The sequence below is a fragment of the Cheilinus undulatus genome, linkage group 4 (genome assembly GCF_018320785.1).
Source record: "Cheilinus undulatus linkage group 4, ASM1832078v1, whole genome shotgun sequence".
Lineage (NCBI taxonomy): Eukaryota > Metazoa > Chordata > Actinopteri > Labriformes > Labridae > Cheilinus > Cheilinus undulatus.
Window position 1 is genome coordinate 2,359,632 of NC_054868.1, and position 5,634 is coordinate 2,365,265.

At 41.1% G+C, this 5,634-nt stretch overlaps 1 pseudogene; it reads right to left on the reverse strand.

Moving 5' to 3' along the window:
• Window positions 1-234: 234 nt before the first annotated feature.
• On the reverse strand, window positions 235-1,574 carry LOC121509123 (annotated as a pseudogene).
• Window positions 1,575-5,634: the final 4,060 nt, after the last annotated feature.

Below are 5,634 nucleotides of genomic sequence, written 5' to 3' on the forward strand. Positions count from 1 at the left end.
TGTAGGCCTCTCTTTCTTCTCTCTATCTACAACTCCTTCTTTTATTTTTCTGCAAATCCTCCTTCCATTTCTGCATCCTCTTTCTCTCTTTCTGCCTCTGCTTCCTCTTTCTCTCTTTGGGTATTTTCCTCTTCTGCTGTCTGCACCTGCTTCTTCTTCTTTTCCTCCTCTTCTCTCTTTTCTGCATCTCTCTCTCCTGTTTCTGATGGATTGAATAGGCACCATTCATGAACATCACAGAGAGGTCTTGATGCCACAGATTTTGATTCCAGCAGTCTCAGTGTCACCAGCTGCTCCGATGCTGAAATAAGGGCAGACTTTCTCCGTGAACGCGTCTCTGTGAGTGTAGATGTGAGTCATGGTTTCAGGGTCGTGGAAGGAAACCTCCCCTCCATCATAGTCCAGCTTGACCCTGATCCTCTGAGGCCTCCTCTTCACTGTGAGGGTCTCATCGAGACCATTGGTGTACTTCCCGTTACTTTGCCACAAACACCAGATTCCATGTTTAGGTGAAGCACAGACCTCTCCCTTCCTGTCCACCGACTCTTTAGCCACGCCCACATTCCACCAGGGATGGTCACAGACCTCTACGTCCCAGTTTCCCTGAGCTGAAGTCCTCAGAACCCAGAGCGATGGGGTACCTGGTGAATCTCTCTGGTCAGTCGGGAAGCTGCTGCTCTGAGTCTCCGTGTCTCACTGCGGTCAGATCCTCAGACCGGTACAGGAAGGGGTTTGTTAGGGTCCAGGATGAAAGGGCTGAAGAGGAGCATGTCCTTCATCTTCTCAAAGACTCTCACGCACAGGTTGCCCACGTGTTTGCCCACATCTATCGGCTCTCCTGAGACCAGCTGTGGGTCGGACTCTGCTCTGAGCGGCTCTACAGCTGCTGAGGAAGGACATGTGGTGTTTCTGCAGCTCCTCTTCACCAGCATGGATGCTGTGAGACAGAGAGATCTGCTCCTGAATCCTCTCCATCCCTCTGCTCATCGCCTTCCTCTTTGTCCCTCCTTCCTTCCTCGCCTCCGCCACTCTGGACTCCTCTTCCTCTCTCAGGAACTGCTGGAGCTTGGTGAAATCTGCTCGCATCTGCCTCTCTGCGGTCCTCGGCTGCTTGGATGTTCTCTCTGCTCGTCTGTATTTGTCTCTCTCGTCCTGCAGAGACTTCAGGTCAGATTTCAGCTGCTCCTTCGGGTCGCTGACGGCCCGTTCAACAGGAACCACAGCGTGGAGAGGACGGGACACAGGGCTTTGTCTTCATCCTTACAGAATAGTCTCAGCTCTTCTTGATGTGTACCACACAACCCCTCCACCCTGATGCCCCCTCTCTCTGGATCAGATGCTCCAGCTTCAAAAGAATCAGCCAGTTCCTTCAGAGCAAAGTTCACTATCAGACAGTCCTTCGATGATTTCCTCTGACAAATGGGACAGGTTTTGTTTTCAGCCTTTTCCCAGAATTCCTTTAGGCAGCTTGAACAGGAGCTGTGGTTGCAGCTCAGAGACTCGGGATCAACAGTCGTCTGAGTGCACATGTGGCACTTCAGGAAGCGTTTGACTAGAACGATCTTCTCCTCCATTTCTTCTGCTCTTCAGATGGACGACTCACCGAGTTCACGTCTGCTCCCTGCAGCTCTTAACCCTCCTAGATTTACTACCCTCTTTACTCCTTCAGGGCAAACATGTACACGTACAAAAAACTGCCATTAAATAAGCATACATCAATATTTTATTCTACCTTTTTTTCATAAATCTCTTTAACAACTTCAGACCTGCTCAAAACTACCAAACATTCAATTATTTTCAAAATTTTAACCCTTTAAATGCCAGTTTGATTATTTGAAATATTTTATTTTTCACTAAAAAAGAAAACAGAAAAATAAGAATTATTTTTCATAAAATTAACAGTAGAAAGATGGGGCTTTGGGGGTGATGAGAGTCTTGGATGGGTCAAAGATTAGCAACTAAATTGATTTGATTGCATTAATATTTTTTATGTAATGTCAGAAATACCCTCTGGACACCTCCGAGGCAAAAATGCCCCCATTGACTTCCATTAAAACCAGGTTTTTTAATCTCACTGTCATTTGACAATTTGACATTTTTACCGTATTCAACCAGATTCAACCATTTACTCATTGTAGGACCATGCACCACATTCTTGTAGTTTTGCCCGTTATATTATGGAGAGTTTTTGTGTGCGTTTAAAAGGGTTACAATCCTGAGAATTATTGAATATTTGGTAGTTTTGAACAAGTTTGGAGTTGTTGAAGAGATTTATGAAAAAAGTAGAAAAAATTGATGTATGCTGATTTAATAGCAGTTTTTTTGTACGTGTACATTTTTGCCTTGAAGGTGTCCAGAGGGTGCCCGAATGTTAAAGCTGGTGCTACATAAAAAAAATGCAAGTGCAATGAAATCAATTTAGTTGCTAATCTTTGATCCATCCAAGACTCTCATCAGCAACAAAGCCCCATCTTTCTACTGGTAATTTTATGGAAAATAATTCACTTTTTGTGTTTTTTTGTAGTGAAAAATAAAATATTTCAAATAATCAAACGAGCATTTAAAAGGTTAAAATCTTAAAAATTATTGAATGTTTGGTAGATTTGAGCAGGTCTGAAGTTGTTAAAGAGATTTATGAAAAAAAGTAGAAAAAAATATTGACGTATGCTGATTTATTAGCAGTATTTTTTTATGTGTACATTTTTGGCCTCAAAGGTGTCCAGAGGGTAGTAAATTCATTGAGAGAGTATGAATGACATGTTGGATTTCAAAAATGTATCTAGAAAGAAAAGTTCCTGTAAAACGTCATGCCACATGCTGTAAAACTGAAAAAATGATCACAAATTAAAAAAAAAAAGTTGAGAAAAATGGCCAAAAATGGCAGAGGAGTGCACAAGGGTTAACCTACATTTAAAGTCTACCAGGATTCTTTGAAATAACACCCTAAATACCACAACTCTTTTTTTTTCCTCTGCACAATTTCTGATTTAAAAAATCTTCTGGGGGCCAGATGGGAAGCTGTGGCGGGCCTGATGTGGCCCCCGGGCCTCCAGTTGATGATCACTGCTCTATAGTTCACTCATACTCAAGGCCGTCCATAGGGAGGGATAAAGGGGAGAGCTGTCAGGGGGCCATGGAGGTCAGCAAATCACGGACCATTGTAAAGTTGATCTGTGATATCCATATTTGTTTGGTTATATTTGTTAGACTTTTAAATGCAAAACCCTTTAATTAAAACAGAATTACCCTTTATTCATGATGTCAGCGATGTGATTGGACACACCGACCTAAACCACCAGGAAAGTAATGTCAGTCTTCATAGCTAGGCCGTTAGTAGCACCAATGTCAGGAAGCCAGAAAATAAAGTCGAAGAAACTCCAACAGCTTTAATGGAAAATGACTAAATAACTATGAAAAGTGGCAGAAATGGGTTGATAGTGGCACAAAAGGGCAGAATGTGCAAAAAGCAGCAAAAATGTGGGATAAAAGTACATAGTGGAAGTGGCGAACATGGGTTGTAGTGGCAAACACTGGTAAAAGTGTTCCTTCTTTAAGAGCCAAGACACTGTTTTTGTGTATATGGTGAGAGCTGACCATGTTTGTTTATAGTGCTTTCCACATTATTAAGCAAACGACATTTTTCTCCTATTTTCCTACATATTAATGCAAATGACAGTCAGAGTATTTTTCAAGTCATCAGCCGTTAGAGCATAATTCAAATGTTTTTGAAAAAACTTCATGATGATAACCATTTTTTTTTTTAAATAAAAACCTCAGAATGCACTGTTCCACATTATTAAGCACAGCAGAGTTTAAAACATTTTATAGGTTGTAAAGAACTGAAAATGGTCATTTGTAGAAGTTGCAGCATCAGGAGGTCATATTTACTGAAATCAAAACTATTTCAATCAAAAACATCTTAACAGGACAAGTTCCATGTTAACATAGGAGCCCTTCTCTGATATCACCTTCACTATTCTTGCATCCATTGAACTTGTGAGTTTTTGGAGAGTTTCTGCTTGAATTTCTTTGCAGGATGTCAGAATATCCTCCCAGATCTGCTGTTTTGATGTGAACTGCCTCCCACCCTCATAGATCTTTAGCTTGAGGATGCTCCAAAGGTTCTCAGTAGGGTTAAAGGTCAGGGGAGGATGGGGGCCACACCATGAGTTTCTCTCCTTTTATGCCCATAGCAGCCAATGACACAGAGGGATTCTTTGCAGCATGAGATGGTTCATTGTCATGCTTGAAGAAAATTTTGCTACTGAAGGCACGGTTCTTCTTTTTGTACCATGGAAAAAAGTGGTCAGTCAGAAACTCTATATACTTTGCCGAGGTCATTTTCACACCTTCAGGGACCCTAAAGGGGCCTATCAACTCTCTCCTCATGATTTCGGCCCAAACATGACTCCGCCCCCTCCTTGCTGACATCACAGCCTTGTTGGGACATGGTGGCCATCCACCAACCATCCACTACTCCTCCATCTGGACCATCCAGGGTTGCACGGCACTCATCAGTCAACAAGACTGTTTGAAAATGAGTCTTCATGTATTTCTGGGCCCACTGCAACCGTTTCTGCTTGTGATCATTGGTTAGGGGGGGCTGAATAGTAGGTTTATACACGACTGCAAGCCTCTGGAGGATCCTACACCTTGAGGTTGGTGGGACTCCAGAGGGACCATCAGCTTCAAATACCTGTTTGCTGCTTTGTAATGACATTTTAGCAGCTGCTCTCTTAATCTGATGTATTTGTCCATCAGAAACCTTCCTCATTATGTCTTTATCTGCAGGAACCCGTCTGTGCTCTGAATCAGCCACAAATTCTTCACAGTACGATGATCACAATTAATTTTTCATGAAACATCTCATGTTTTCATTCCTTGTCCAAGGCATTACACTATTTGATACTTTTCAGCAGCAGAGAACCTTTTTCTTTCCCATATTGCTGAAACCTGTGGCCTGCTTAATAATGTGGAACATGTGGAAACGTGCATTTTGAGGTTTTTATTTAAAAAGAATAATGGTTATCATTATGAAGTTTTTTCAAAAACATTTGAATTATACTCTAACAGCTGATGACTCGAAAAATACTCTGACTGTCATTTGCATTAATGTTAGGAAAATAAGAGAAAAATGTCATTTGCTTAATAATGTGGAAAGCGGTGTAAAAGTGAATGTTAACAATACATATTATATTATAACCTGATCAGATATATCATATATATATATGTATATATATATATATATATTTATCGTATATATTACAAATGAAGGCTTAAAATTAAATATTTTGTATCAGCTGGAGTCCTGAACACAGGTTCACTTCAGCAGTAATTTACTCTTACATTGATTTGTTAATAACTGTTTTTTTACAGAGGTCTAGTTGGTATAATCATAATGGTTTTCAACCATTACACTTTGAATGTTTGAAAACATTTAAATGTTTGTGTGCTGGAGCCCCTCCACATACAGCAGATACACTTATTTATAATAATTCTGCCCCTGCTCCGTAAACATCTGGAGCCTGCCACTGCTTCAAAGAACAAACCAGCAACATTGATTCGGATCATGCTTTTATTCTGAAGGGTTTTCACCAGAAACGCCACTTCCGCTTTTCCTTTGTGTTGGTGAGC